Genomic DNA, 15,063 nt, shown 5'->3' with positions numbered 1-15,063 from the left:
ATGCTAATGCTATTGTTCATGCAACGGTACTATATAAATTATATCAATTTATCTAAGCACTACTGCCTGCTTCTCCGGCAGTGTACCAAAAGCCCAGTACATGTTGATCTCACGTTTTCTAACGACTATAATCATGACATCTTCTGACCAGTTACTAAACTGCCAGGAAAATACTTAACCTAGCATAGGGAAACATCTGCCCCTCTTATTTGTAAATTACCATCACACATGGCTGTTCCAAATCAAAGGAAATTGGCTGCAATAAAGGGGCACAAAATGTGCAGTCCACTACATTACCTATAAACTTGTCCTTTTGTCTTCATCATGAATATCTAACAGACAATTCAGGAGGTATTTCAGGCATGATGGTATACTTTTGTAAATATTGATAAGCATACTAGTATGGATCCTACATCAGACAATAGCACTGCCTGGTGGATTACTAAGGGTTAGGGTGCACTTGAATTTTATCATAATATTGTGCATTACTTTATCAATTGAACCCCTGTTAAATGCATCAATGACCATGGTAATATCCAGAAATATACTGACTCTGGATATCCAAATGGTGTTCTGCATATTTCAGTATCTACCACCATAATCACAGCTGCACCTTCCCTTATAGGCTTTTTTGATGGTAATTTCAGAAATGTTTGTAGAAGTGAAATAAACCTTTTATTTTAGAAATCCCCTACAATTACTCTATACAACCCCCAAGAATAACATGGCAATCACCCTGCCTTCGGATTAATTTAGTTTCTCTATTAATCCAGTTCGTTCCATGTTTTAACAGAAAGCCCAGTCCCCTTTTGCTTTCTCAGCACTCCTCTCTCCAACTATGAAGACCTCAAAGAGGTGCCTACTGGACATGCTCACTGCCCTTGCTCCAATTGAAATCTTCAGTCAGGCATGTACTGAACTTATATTGTGCCACTAGCCAATTTAATCTGTACTTTAGTCCTCTACGTAGAAAAACAAGTCTGAATTGTGAAACACTATTTTGAAAATACCACCCTTTACTAGTAGAACAACAAGATATAAAGACAGGATGTAGACCCAGTCTCTAAAATGAAAGGGAATGTAGTGTAATAAAATGGCAAATTCAAACTTTCCCCCATTGATCAATTTGCTTCCAAATAGAAAGTGGGTAGGTTCATACGGTGAGCGCTAATTTCACAATTTGATAAATTTGCTGCTTTAGATGGGGACATAGCGATTCTGCCTAGTCAACTATTGCTAGATTTCTGCCGCTGCTTAAACTGAAGTTTGAAGCGTCATACTGTTTTTGTGGTGAGTTCTAATTTCACACTTGGATAAATCTGCCCCTAATTGTAAATCTTTGTATGTAATGGAAATACATTTGTTTTTTTCTAAAATTCACCAGTGCTATGAAAATGGTGAATGTTTCCCGAACCCAACCTGGTATATCAGTGACCTATTCAGCCAAAGGAAGATCTTGCTTAGTACTCTGTAAACCCTTTTTTCTAGGTGTGCATATGCGGTATGATCTGTACAGATACAAAGGTTGGAGTAGAAGCAACCCATGGGTAAAAATCTTTCTGCAAATTTAACACTGAGCAGACAGTCTTTTATCAAGAGATGATTTGGATTATAACTTTCATTAATTGTTTTTTGTATTCTCATTGTAAGCTAAAAGTCAAGATGAAGCCACAGGCCTTGGTTAAATGTTTGGGAGAGACCCAAGTACAATATTGAAGGAATCAGATTTGAAATGTATCTTACTGAGCTTTAAGGTTTGAGAATGCTTGCTAGGCCATCTGAAGAGTTTGATATGCTTAAGGATTATGAGATTACACAAAAAATGTGGGAACACGTACAATCAAGAACAAGCACCCTGACTCAAAGCTTTGCTAATGCAGTGCTAATTATCTCTTTAAAGTGGACCTGTCACCCAGACACAAAAATCTGTATAATAAAAGTCCTTTTCAAATTAAACATGAAATCCAATTTTTTATTAAAGCATTCATATCTGTTGTAAGCTCATTTAAAAATCTCAGCTTTCAATCAAATATTGTCTGCCACTCCTCTATGCCCGGGGGGGGGCAGATAAATTACTTTCACTTTCCATTCAGCACTTCATAGATGTCACTGCTCTCCCCACATTCTCCCGTTCTCTTCACCATTTAATTGTGTAGCCAGGGCATGGGGATGGACATCAAGTCCCACATTCTAGTGCACTAACAAGATTCTGAGATGATACATGTGCCTAAATAACAATGTCCACAAAATGGCTCCTGCCTGCTTGCTATAATTTTGAAATCCCAAACTGAAGGAAACAAGATTCAAATAATTGATATAGTGTAATTAAAGTTCATTTTGCTTGACTAATGTGATTAAATAGGATTTAAAAAGAAAATAAATGCAACAGACAAAACTGAGTCAAATTAACCGAACGTCCATATTTTTGTTAGCCCAATCTTTTCCAGTCTCCAAAAGTAGGGCACTACCTGCTTGGGTAATGCATGTATAAAGTGATTCAACATAACAACAACAAGGATGGTACTGGTATTGCTACTAGTTTCACCCAAATGTGAACTGAGGTCAGAAGAATTTTTTAAGCAATAGTTTTCTACAGAAAAAAAAGGTCCCTGTATAATTGAAACATTATGACTGGTTGAAAAGGATAAACAATGCAAGAGTACCTTAAACTGTCTTTCTGCTAACACATGGTCACTCCAATTATGTTATGAGTCTATAATCACTTTTATTAAATACTGAAACTTAATAAAGCATTTATGAACAAAAGGTTGCACACCAAATGCTTTGCTAAAACAATGGCTTTACAAAGATGATAATAAATGTGGAAAGCTGCTGACCAAGAAACTAAAAGAGGCAAAATCCAAAACTAGAATTAAGAACAAAACTGCTGACATAAATACTGTACACTACAAATCTGCTTCAGATTTTGCAAAATTCTTATTTATATACTTCTTAATAAAGACAGTAACACACTCAATACTAATCCCACCTCGACAACATAAAATGTCAATCACAAACAATAAAGTCTTAAAATAAATATCTTAAATAAAAATCCTAGTAAAGCTCCAGGCCCAGACGGCTATACCAATATTTTTTAAACAGTTTTCATTAAATTATTTCCCCATTGTTAACTTCCCTATTCAATATTATGAGGCAAAATGCATCTTCTAGAGAGGAACTCCTTCATGCTACGATTCCCAAACCAGGAAAAGATCCTAGTCATGTTTATAATTAACGGCCAAAATTCTAGCCAGCAGGCTGAACCCACTTATGGGGCTTCTTATTTTTAATGACCAAGTGAGATTTGTCTCATCAAGACAGGTCCCCGACAATACCAAAAATGTATTACAAATGTCCTCCATGCCAATGGAAGTGATTGTTAGTAGCGTTACGGATAAATGGATACTCATTATTATAACAGAGTTCGACTCATTGATTTATATACAAATATCCTACATGACAATCAGCATAAAAATACTTGCCTATCTATTTCACTATATGCCGAATAAGAATTCAACTGATTATTGTGGCCCTTTCTAAACAAAGTTCTGATTAAATTTGGTGTTTTTAATCCCTTCCTAGATAGTATTCTTTCTCTTTCTTATGGAACCCCTTGCTGGAACTATTTGATAAACTCCAAACTTCAAACAACAGGATCCATAGGGTACTACTGTTCACAGATAACATTATCCTTACTCCTGCTTATCCTATCAACTACATATCTGCACAGTTTAAGGTATCATACCAATTTTCAGCCGGTTCCTACTACAAAATTACAAATCATTTTTTCTTAGTCTGTGTAACAATTACTGAAAAATGCATTTGGCAAAATTTAAAACCACAAACATTTTCGGCAACCTTAAATACCACTAGGCATGCCACCTTAACTTCTTACAAAGACTTCTTAATTCTAATAACCCTCCAAAATTGGCCACCAAGAAACAAATTGTTGCACTTCTACTTGTGGATCTATGCCATGAAAAATTAGGTCCCACCGACTAAGAACGTCTCCAGGAAACTTCTAACCTAATACAACAGCTTCTATTATAGGGTGGGATGTATATACATTTTTAGAACGCCTAACACACAGATTACATCCACACAATATCTGGATTTCACAAAATAATCCCCAGAGTTTACATAAATCCAAATATAAAGAACTTTGAGGACCTCAATAAAGATCCAGTATTGCAACTATTACCCTATGTAAGGTAAAATGCAATATACCAAACTCAGCATTCTTTCTCTTTTTTAAGATTCAACAGCTATTGGAAAGTTCATTTACTAAAAATTCTCACAACTCTCAAATAAATAAAGAAACTAATTACCCTAATGCTCCAAATATACAAAATTGGTCAATATTATGCAATTATATTAGAAGTTAATTGTCAAAATCCAGACCCCCATCTGACTAAATTAAAAGTAGAAACAAACGGATCAACTGAACTAATGGACTTTTTGAATAAAACTATCTCATCTTGTCAACCCCCAAATCAATTAAACCTGCTAAACAATGTAAAATTGTATGATGGCACATGGTTCCAACCAAAGTCTATAAGATATATCTAACCTCTACTTCTAATCTATGCTGGAGGAATTTTGGGCACACAGGCTGCTACATCCACATCTGCTAGGACTACCACAAACTATATTTTGGATGTCAATAGTGTCCATTTTTCCCCAGATACTTTAGACATCACAAACAGAAACCATCACCTGTTACACAAATTATATTTAAAATAGTGCCCATGCTGTTTCTGTAGTATTACTATTGTAGCTATACCAATATCCTGCAGTCTCTACTGCTACACTGTTATGTTTATGCTCTGCCTGTAGATACGTGATTGCTGATTTCTCTGTTGCCTTCAGCAATAAAAACTTTAATTTAAAAAAAAAGATTTCACCCCAAATCACCATCTACAGTTTTAAGAAAATTCTCCCATGACCTTTCTTCTTTAACATGCTATGAGATGGGCTTAGTGAACACTTGACTTAACTAAGAGGTGTAAAAAAGTTCTAGATCTAATAGATCAAATTTGAAATTTAAAAATATCCTAAAAAAATACTCAGTGTCCACTCTTACAGCACTTACAGAGGCAAAAAACATCTTGAAGACAACTATAAGTATTTTACACACCAGGTCATTGCCACAACAAAACATAGATTCTATATGCATGGGGATAAATTAGAGGAGGCATTTAGCCAGTCAAAATACATTAAGGTGTTTTCTATACACCTTAGTACACACTTTTTCAATTTATACCTCCAAACTTCTCTGCAGTCTCAACTCCTGTTAGGGTTAATCTTTCTCAACTTGAGTATTTCCCTCTAATTAAAATATGCATACATCACCCCTGTTATAGAAAACCCCTTCCAAACTTGGAAACATCCATCCCATGTCTTTACTCCTCTTTATCTGTAAGTTACTTGATAATTTAATATACAACCAACTTACTTGATCCCTCCTTGATCTTGGATTGCTGCCCCCCCTACAATCTGGCTTTCATCCACAACATTCAACAGAAACTGCTTTTAAAAGGTTCACCTTTTCTACCATCTCATACGTCAGCCCCTCTATTTTCTTGGCCTTGGTGATGCTACTCTGTCCTGGTTTCCTACTTATCTTTCTTCTTATGAGGATAGTAGTTTTAGTGTTACATAACTATTAATGGTGTTTATATTTATTCATGTTTCAGTGGTTAGCTTACAGTCTTGCAGCACCGATTTCAACCCTGACCGTGGCACTATCTGTAAGTAGTTTGTATATTTTTCCCATGTTTGTGGTTCCTCCCACACTAAAAAAACATACAGGTTAATTTGGCTTATGTTAAATTCAAACCCACTGAAAACCTATATGTAACATGTAGCGGGGAATCCCAAAGAACTGTGAGTGCAAATGACAGATTTCTGAGCCTACTGTACTGTGAAGTCTAATAGAAAATCTCATGTGGTTTGTGGTATGAAAATAATTTTAACTTCCGTTTGCTTTACTGAGACATCAGATGCATGTATTAAGTCTAAACTTCAGTGTGACATAAATACACAAACAAAGATATGTTTGAAACCCTGTGTAGATGTTTCTAATCTGTGCAAAAAGAGCAGCCACTATTATCTAAAGTGTGATCCACCCCCTACAATGTAAAGAAATTTAGTCACATTATAAAAGAAGACATTTAAGGAGCGTGCCGGCTAGTGGCAAAAGGGTGGTAAAAAGAAAGACAATATGGGTAAAGGTAGAGAAACAGAATCTAATGTAGCCTTTTTAAGAACAGGTTAACACAAGCCAATAGGAATGAATACATTTCCATAAGCTGAGAAGGAGCAGAATATATGTGTAAGTGGAGAAAGTATAACACAATGTTTACATAATATATAGATCATATGATCTTGGAAGTAAGTTGTAAATGGTGTGAAGAAACGCATTAATGGAAATGTATTTGTAAATGGAACCTACAAGGGGAGCTATGAATGGGAAATGTTAATGTACAGTAATAAAAAATGACAATGCAACTCTTTTTTTTGGTTTAGTCATAATTATAACATTCTTTAGCAAGTACATTAAACAAAGTGATTAATTGAAAATGACCAAACCAATTTTTTGCTACAGACACACAGGCTAAGTATATCAACTAGAAGCATAACAACAACAAAAAACAACAGATCTTGTTAAGTCTTCCCTTAGATAAACGTTAAATGTAAGTAATTTTTCATAAAATTAATACAAAGCAGGAGTGTCAGTCCTTGATATGATCATAGACTCTTTGGCTTATAACCATTTGTAGTCATTTCAAAATTATGAGGTGCAGACACAGCTATCCTTACTGGGCAGAGTGACTCTATTTAACAGCCCTGTTTAAGTTATTACTATACTTGACAGAATCTCAACCTAGAAATCCGAGAAGGTTTTCCAGAATCAACATAATTGAACAGCATCCATGAAGCTTACACATTTATCTATTTCCATAACAAATATGGTTACATCCAACAGCACATTGACTTCTGAATATAATTGACTCATTATCTCCTCACTAACACTGTCATGACTATCAATATTTTCCCAACATAAACTTTTCCACAGCTACATACATTTACAGAGTATCAATTATTCCCACCTTACAGGTTTGTAAGATGTGTACCATGATGTACAGTGCTGTGAAAAATGTTAGCACTTTTTTAGCACTATAATTAAATGTAATCATTTAAATGTCTAGGCCAGCATTGCTATTACGCAGTGAAGTAAGGTCACTCTTTCAGCTCCTCCTGCAAACCATTTCAGGGTCTGGTTGCCACCTTAGCCAGAGAGTAAACCCAGGCAAAGGGAGTGGGGAAATGAGTCCAGAAGTGAACATGATTATGTAGGGGTGGGGTTATTGTGTCACAGACATAACAAGGTGGATTTATTTTCAGTTTTCTTAATCTGGTTTCTACCTTACCTGCAGTTGTGGGTCTGATGTAATAACAGTTACAAACAGTTTGTCAGTAATATTTGAAGAACATGTAACTCTACTCCTGTAGGATACCCACACTCACAGATATAAGGAGCTGCAAAAGCAGAATAACTTCACTCATTTATCTTCCACGACCTTCGTATTTTCTAGAATCCTGTCAGTTATAGTCTATGGCAGCTTCCAAAGCCATCCCATTAACCTCCCTACTATAGTATCAAATATTTTTAGAGCACCAACATATTGTGCAGCTACTACTCTACGCTTGGCAACACATGCACCAGAGGAGTGCATTAGCATGCGCACACTACTAGTTCACATGTTGCACTTTATGCAAGCTGGCAGCAGAGGATCCCATTGTCCTGATGATGCCTTTTTAAAGATTTGAGTTCTTGAGATATAGGAGTATCTCCAAGACCATGAGTAATGTAGTAGTCATGTATTGACTGGCATGCAGATTTATGTCAAATAGATGTTTCAAATAAATGAAATGTAGAGTTACTAAGTTGCTGCATGGCACTGGTTTTTATGGTGCACTCCCAATTTGGACTACGTTTTTTTGCTACCTTTTTTGCTATCATCCACAAACAGAACTACTGAATGCCGGCTGGCTACCATCTAAACCTGTGATATTGACATTGATATGCTACAATAAAGAGCTGCTATGATTTTTATGGTGTCGTTTTTATTTCATAAATAACTGCAATGCAAATAATTCACTCCACCTTATAAAAATTTATTCCTGAACCAACAAGTATATTGTTTTGTTACAAGTGTGTATGCAGCCATCGCAGGTCATTTTGCCCTATCCTGTGCTTTAAGAAAGAGCCAGCACTTCACAATGAAACTGCTATCAGGCAGGCTATTGTTCCTCCAGGGAGCTAGTATCTGGTTACCTTCCAATTGTTCTGTTGTTAGTCTGCTGGAGGGGGTGTGACATCATTCCAACTTGCAGTGCAGCAGCAAAGAGTGAAAAAAGTTTATCTGAGCACAAGTCACATGACTGGGGGGACCTGGAAAACTGCCAATATGTCAAATTTCAAAATTAAAAAAAAAATCGATTTGAAGTGCAGAATTCTGCTAGAGCAGCACTATTAACTGATGTGTTTTGAAAAAAAACATGTTTTCCCGTGATAGAATCCCTTTAAGTATTTGTAGTATGTTAAATAATGCTATGCTCTTAACAACTTTTCATTTAATTTTACAGCTTCGGCACCGACCTTGAGACAAGATATTGCTCTTCAAGGCTACAACTTAACTGTTGTTACTTTTTTATTACTATATAGACCTCCTATTCAGCTTCTAGTCTCTCGTTCAAACACCCAATTGTCTTAGCATATAAGTGACCATATTGTACTTGAAGGTAAAAAGTTGACTTTACATTTAAAAAAAACAACAGATTTTGTACAATTCATACTTAGAAGCATTATCTCTTGTTTTAGAGGCAGATAGCCTGATTAAAACAGTAAAGGATTCACCCACATGTGCACAGGGAGATGTGATACCAAAAGACAGGCCAGAGACATTTCAATAAAATTTTTGAGCCTTCTAATTATAGGCCAGAGGCTCCTGTCCATATTTTTGGCCCTGTTGATATACTTTACACACACATATATAATATATATTTATATGTATATATATGTATATATTCATATATATGTATATATTCATATATATATGTATATATATATGTATATATTCATATATATATATGTATATATTCATATATATATGTATATTCATATATATTTATATTAATATATATATATATATATATATATATATATATATATATATATATATATATATATATATATACTATATATTCCTAAATTAGCCCTTTCTGTCACTAAGTTGTGAAGGATATAGCACTAATGTTCAAATAAATCACTGGGTCCCTCCTACGTTGAGTAAAAAAAAAAACCTTTAACCAGTATCACCCATTATTTTGTACTAAATTAGCACTTGTTTTGTCCGTGGCCCTAGTTTTCACATTAAAAAAGTGGATACTTTGATGCCACTGTGAAAGGAACTGTGCCTGCAATTATGGAGAATTCCCCTGCAGATATTTTAGATTTTTTGATATTGTGCAGGACAGTCTAACCAGTTGTGGAGTAGCTCGGTCTGTACTATATTACCTTGGTTTTCTAAAGGGCAATGATGCAGTGCACATAACTGGATATAGGCAGCTCTGTATGTACTATATATACACGTAGTCTCTAATTTATTTACTGGACACGGTAACTATTACAATTATCATCTGAAAGTTTGCCCTTACCTAGTGGCACATTTCTCAAAATGGTTTTAGAGGTTATAGGACCCAAAGCAGGAAAAGGTGTTTCTGTATTCTGGCACAAGTGACAAGGACAAATTTCCATTTGCTACACTATTCTTGTTTCAAGAAAATCACATTGCTGTACATCAAAGACTGCAGTACAGACGATTTTAACGGTATTGCTGGCAATTGGTATCAAGTATCCATATATCTTGGGTTTATTGTTATGACTGTAAGTATACCGGTATGTGTATTTTTATAACCTACTTATATGTATAACACTGTACAGCAGCATATTACCTGGAGGTGGGCATTGAAAGTTTCTATTTTTGCTGATACTAAATTGTGCAGAACTATAGGTTCCATGCAGGATGCTGTCACTTTGCAGAGTGATTTGACTAATTTGGAAAACTGGGCAGCCAACTGGAAAATAAGGTTCAATGTTGATAAATGCGAGTTTATTCACTTTGGCAAAAATAATAAAAATGCAAGTTGTACACTAAATGGCAGTGCGCTGGGGGTTTCCTTAATTGATAAGGATCTAGGGTTTTTTTTGTAGATCAATCTGTGGCTACAAAAGCTACTATGTTGCAGGGCCAAGCAGGCAGCTTGCCTTTGTTTTCCTGGCAAATTGGTCTTTTTAGTTGATGGACAATTCGTACGATCGTTCGGAGATAAAAGTGGTCTCACGATGACGATTGGATCTTTTAAAAATCTCAACATCTATGGCCAGCTTTAGACTTTACATGAAAAGTTGGACCATAACTCAAATAACTGAGGGGGCAACCACTGCCAGCACCAACGCCCTTTCGAGGCCCAAAACATTCTGCTGTGGAACTGACATTGAGACAGAGCTTAACCCAGAAGAAAAAAAAGTGAACTATAAGTAAAATAATTGGTGCAGGGGCTCTTTTGGTGAAGGTGGGTGTACTTTGCAACTACGTGGGCCGTGTCACTGGGCTTATATGGGAATGCTCGTGACATTGACATTTTGTGAGATGAGACTTGATTTGTTGCGTTACTGTTGGGCTGGGTGCGCAGGTTTTGTCTTCATATGCACTATAATGTTCTAAAAATCATAAACAAATATAGGCAGGCTCTTTGTAAGGCGGCTTCCAATATGTATTTTAATAACACAAAGATTTAATGTTGACTTTGAGCTGAAGGGAGGTTACATTTGCTAGTCTGCAGTGTACTTAGCTCTTGTGACTAGTTCTGTGTAGTGAAGGAGAAGATTGTTTGCATAGTCCAAGGCCTCAGGGAAAAGCACATGCGGTAGCATCCATTATCCAGAAAGTTCCAAATTGTGGGAAGGCCCTTTAGGGTCCATTTTTTTAAAGGGTTCACCTTTGAGGTAACAATCAAATAGTAAATTTAAATTGTCAAGTGTCAAAAATCACAGTCCTAATTTGAATATTCTCCACCTAAAACCTGCCGAGTATTTTTACAAGTCAATGGCAGAGGTCCCTTGAGCCATTTGGAGATGTTATCAGCCTTCCTGACATTCGTTTTTTTTTGGGAGAAAAACTCAATTTGTAGGAATCAAATATGATTTCGGGTCGGAACCGTTTATTCAAATATTAGACATTCACATTTTTTCTTTAATAACCTCCCAGTCCGAATTTGAATTGAAAAAAAAAATTCACATGAATTAGAAATTTGACCTTTGATAAATGGGCATCCCGTCATCATTTATTGTATATCAGTGAGTAGAAACCACCAGCTTTCATTGTTACCATGACATATAAAAGTTAAAGGTTTGTAATTGAATTTGTGAGGGTGGGGGATAGCGAGTCAATCAATTTCTTGGTAGTGCTCAGTCTCTTTAATGTCTACTTCATAGGAATTGCTGCTGTGTCGGTGTCATGGGTTGCCTTAACTGTGCCAATTCCTAGTCACCGAACACTTTGTTCCTAGGGGAGTTCTAGCTCCGGAAGATGAAACAAAGAGCTATGCTTTGTATTGTAAAGGCAGACATGTGAGAAATGTTACATTTAGCCACAGTTAGGTTCTCTCGGTTTGTGGCATAAACGTAGTGGAGTTGTGTTCATCTATGTTGATCCTGTACACTACTCGCTTGCCATGTATTTTACATACAGGCAATTATATTCATGCCTAGTGTCCTATAAGAGATCCAGAAGCATTTACTGAAATGTTGAATAGGATTAGATGTATATGCAAATAAATGTTTCAGTATCTTGTTACTGTAGTATTGATAGTATAAGATTACTAATAAGGCAAACTACAACCCAACTGGTAACAAATTGATACAATTGTTGTTTGCATTAAACCACCTACTGAACCTCACAAAACTTTCCAGTTGTGGTGTTTGATATTTAAATTATTTATATTTTTATGGTCTTTGTCACATGGAAAAATTTAGTCTTGGCTGTCTTATGTACGTGTGGAATTATGTTGGTAGTTGACCTAAATTCTTGTGACTGTTGTTTACTGTGCAAATTACTCTGTGCCTTTCTTGAAATATAACACATGAAATATTCATCACCTTTACCTAGAGGAGAACTAAAACTTAACAAAGAACTAGGCCAAAAACGGTGCCTAGCCGGAGATAAAAACAGGACCATGACCGTAGACAGCATTAATTCTAATCAACCTATGTTTTGTGATAGTGTAAAACCAACCAAAAGGACTAGTGTACTCCATGTAAATTAATATTTTGTATTGTTAGACTGTGTATTTATATATATTTTTAATTTATATCTGTTTTCTGCATCTTTTGCAATCTGTGTACTTCATCATGTTAAATTTTAGGTATGAGAGGCAGATATAAGGGCTTATTATTATTATTATTATTGATTAGTGAATCTGACTCGTTTCACTTCGCTGAAACAGCGACAAATTCACCAAATGCATTGAAGTTTATGGGCGACAATTTTTCTATCTATGGGCGACAATTTTTCTATCTATGGGCATCTTTTTCACCCATTGGTAGGAACCAGGGGCCATCTCTTTCACGACAATATTAGAGTGTACAAATCAGGTTTCTGCATTGTCTGTGTCTTCAGTACGCTTCACTTTATTAAAAAAATGGCTAACTTCTAATATCAAATGTGAATGGTGCATTAAGTATTCTGGCCACTGATCACACCATGGCAGGAGATTCACAGAAGTGGAGTAAACTGAAATTGGAGTAAGACATTTTATATATGTGTATATTTAAATTAACCTTTAAAGTGTAGTGTAAGTCTTTTGTGGATTTTGTCTTTTTCTTAAAAGTTAACATTTGGGGGCAGATTACATAGGGTCGAATATCGAGGGTTAATTAACCCTCGATATTCGACTGGCGAATGTAAATCCTTCGAATATCGAAGTCGAAGGATTTACCGCAAATAGTTCGATCGCACGATTAAATCCTTCAAATTGTTCGATTTGAAAGATTTTAATCCATCGATCAAATGATTTTCCTTCGACCTAAAAATTGTTACAAAGCCTATGTGGACCTTCCCCATAGGCTATCGTGGCACCCGGTAGGTTTTAGGTGGCGAACTAGGGGGTCGAAGTTTTTTTTAAAGAGACAGTACTTTGACTATCGAATGGTCGAATATTCAAACGATTTTTAGTTTGAATCGTTCGATTCGTAGTCGAAGGTCGAAGTAGCCAAAAAAAACATTCGAAATTCAACGTTTTTTTTTCTATTCCTTCACTAGGTCTTTAGGTAAAGCAAAGTAGCCGTCTTCATTGGAAGCCCTGGGCTTAACTCACCCTTGGCCACTTTTGTTACGGTTTTATACCAGATTAGAGCATCATTGAAACCTCCCTTTGAAAGGATGTCTATGAAGGTTTTCATTCATTCAGGTCATGGTATATCTAGTAGAAGTAAATCTAGAGCACCTGGACTTGCTGATTAATCATTGAAGACATTTCACTACTCACTGGAGCGGCTTCTTCCTTTGAAAGGAGCCAACCTACAAATTATTGGCTAGCATTGTCCTTAATTGGTAATTTACCACACATTTTTCCCGAATCTTGTAGAAATGGATTTCTTCGAATTTTTTCCTGCTGTTATTTGTCAATAAGCATCCACACAAACTGGTATACATCTCTCTTTCACTTGTGCTTTTTTATTTAGAAGGATTCAATTTCTAATCTTTAAATATTCCCCAATTTATTTTATTTTTTGAAGCTGCTGAATTTGTTATGCCATTAAACTCAGAGGAATTTAGTGATCCCTGTTATAAATATCTACTGTACCTTCTGATTCAGAAAGTGACATAAAGATACTTGCTCCTATACACATGCCATACACGTATCAATGCACTGGTTTAGCCTGCTTTGGAATTGTTGAAAAACATATGCACTTTGGCTAATGTCATGTGGTGTATTTTCCTAGATACAATGGCAGAGAAAATGTAACCCCAATGCCATTCACCCTGTGTTCCAGCAACACTGACAAGCTCATCATTTGGCTATCAGTGCTCACATTGGGGCAGATTACAGGCCGAATACCCCACATGACATTAGCCTTAAGGTGGCCATACAAGGGACGATTAAAGCTGCCGACAGACCAAGTCAGCAGCATATTGGCCAGTGCGTGGGGCCCTCTGACGGTCTATATGTTGATGGGACAGGGTTAAAAATCCCATCAGATTGCGGCGGCATCTGTTCTTTGATGCGGTCCTGCAATCCGACCAGCCGCATTGCCTACATTATGATCCGATCATTGGGTCCTAGGGCCCACAATCGGATCAGTCCGATATCACCCACCTCAATTTGGGCATATCGGGAGGGATCTCTACGTTTATGGCCACCTTTAGAAGACATGAGCTCCTGGTACAATCTTTAATGAGTCAGGCACTTTATAGCAAACATCACAGTAACTTTATGGGGCCAATTTATCAAAGCTTGCTTTTTTTTCTCAACTTGGGGAAAAAATATGTGAATACCAAGATTTTGAAACCTTAAAGGGATCCTGTCATCGGAAAACATGTTTTTTTCAAAACACGTCAGTTAATAGTGCTACTCCAGCAGAATTCTGCACTGAAATCCATTTCTCAAAAGAGCAAACAGATTTTTTTTATATTCCATTTTGAAATCGGACATGGGGCTAGATATTTTGTCAATTTCCCAGCTGCCCCTGGTCATGTGACTTGTGCCTGCACTTTAGGAGAGAAATGATTTCTGTCAGGCTGCTGTTTTTCCTTCTCATTGTAACTGAATGTGTCTCAGTGAGACATGGGTTTTTACTATTGAGTGTTGTTCTTAGATCTAACAGGCAGCTGTTATCTTGTGTTAGGGAGCTGTTATCTGGTTACCTTCCCATTGTTCTTTTGGGGAAAGGGAGGGGGTGATATCACTCCAACTTGCAATACAGCAGTAAAGAGT

This window comes from Xenopus laevis, chromosome 8S (genome assembly GCF_017654675.1).
Source record: "Xenopus laevis strain J_2021 chromosome 8S, Xenopus_laevis_v10.1, whole genome shotgun sequence".
In the NCBI taxonomy this organism is placed as follows: Eukaryota; Metazoa; Chordata; class Amphibia; order Anura; family Pipidae; genus Xenopus; species Xenopus laevis.
Note: the sequence above shows the minus strand (reverse complement) of the source record.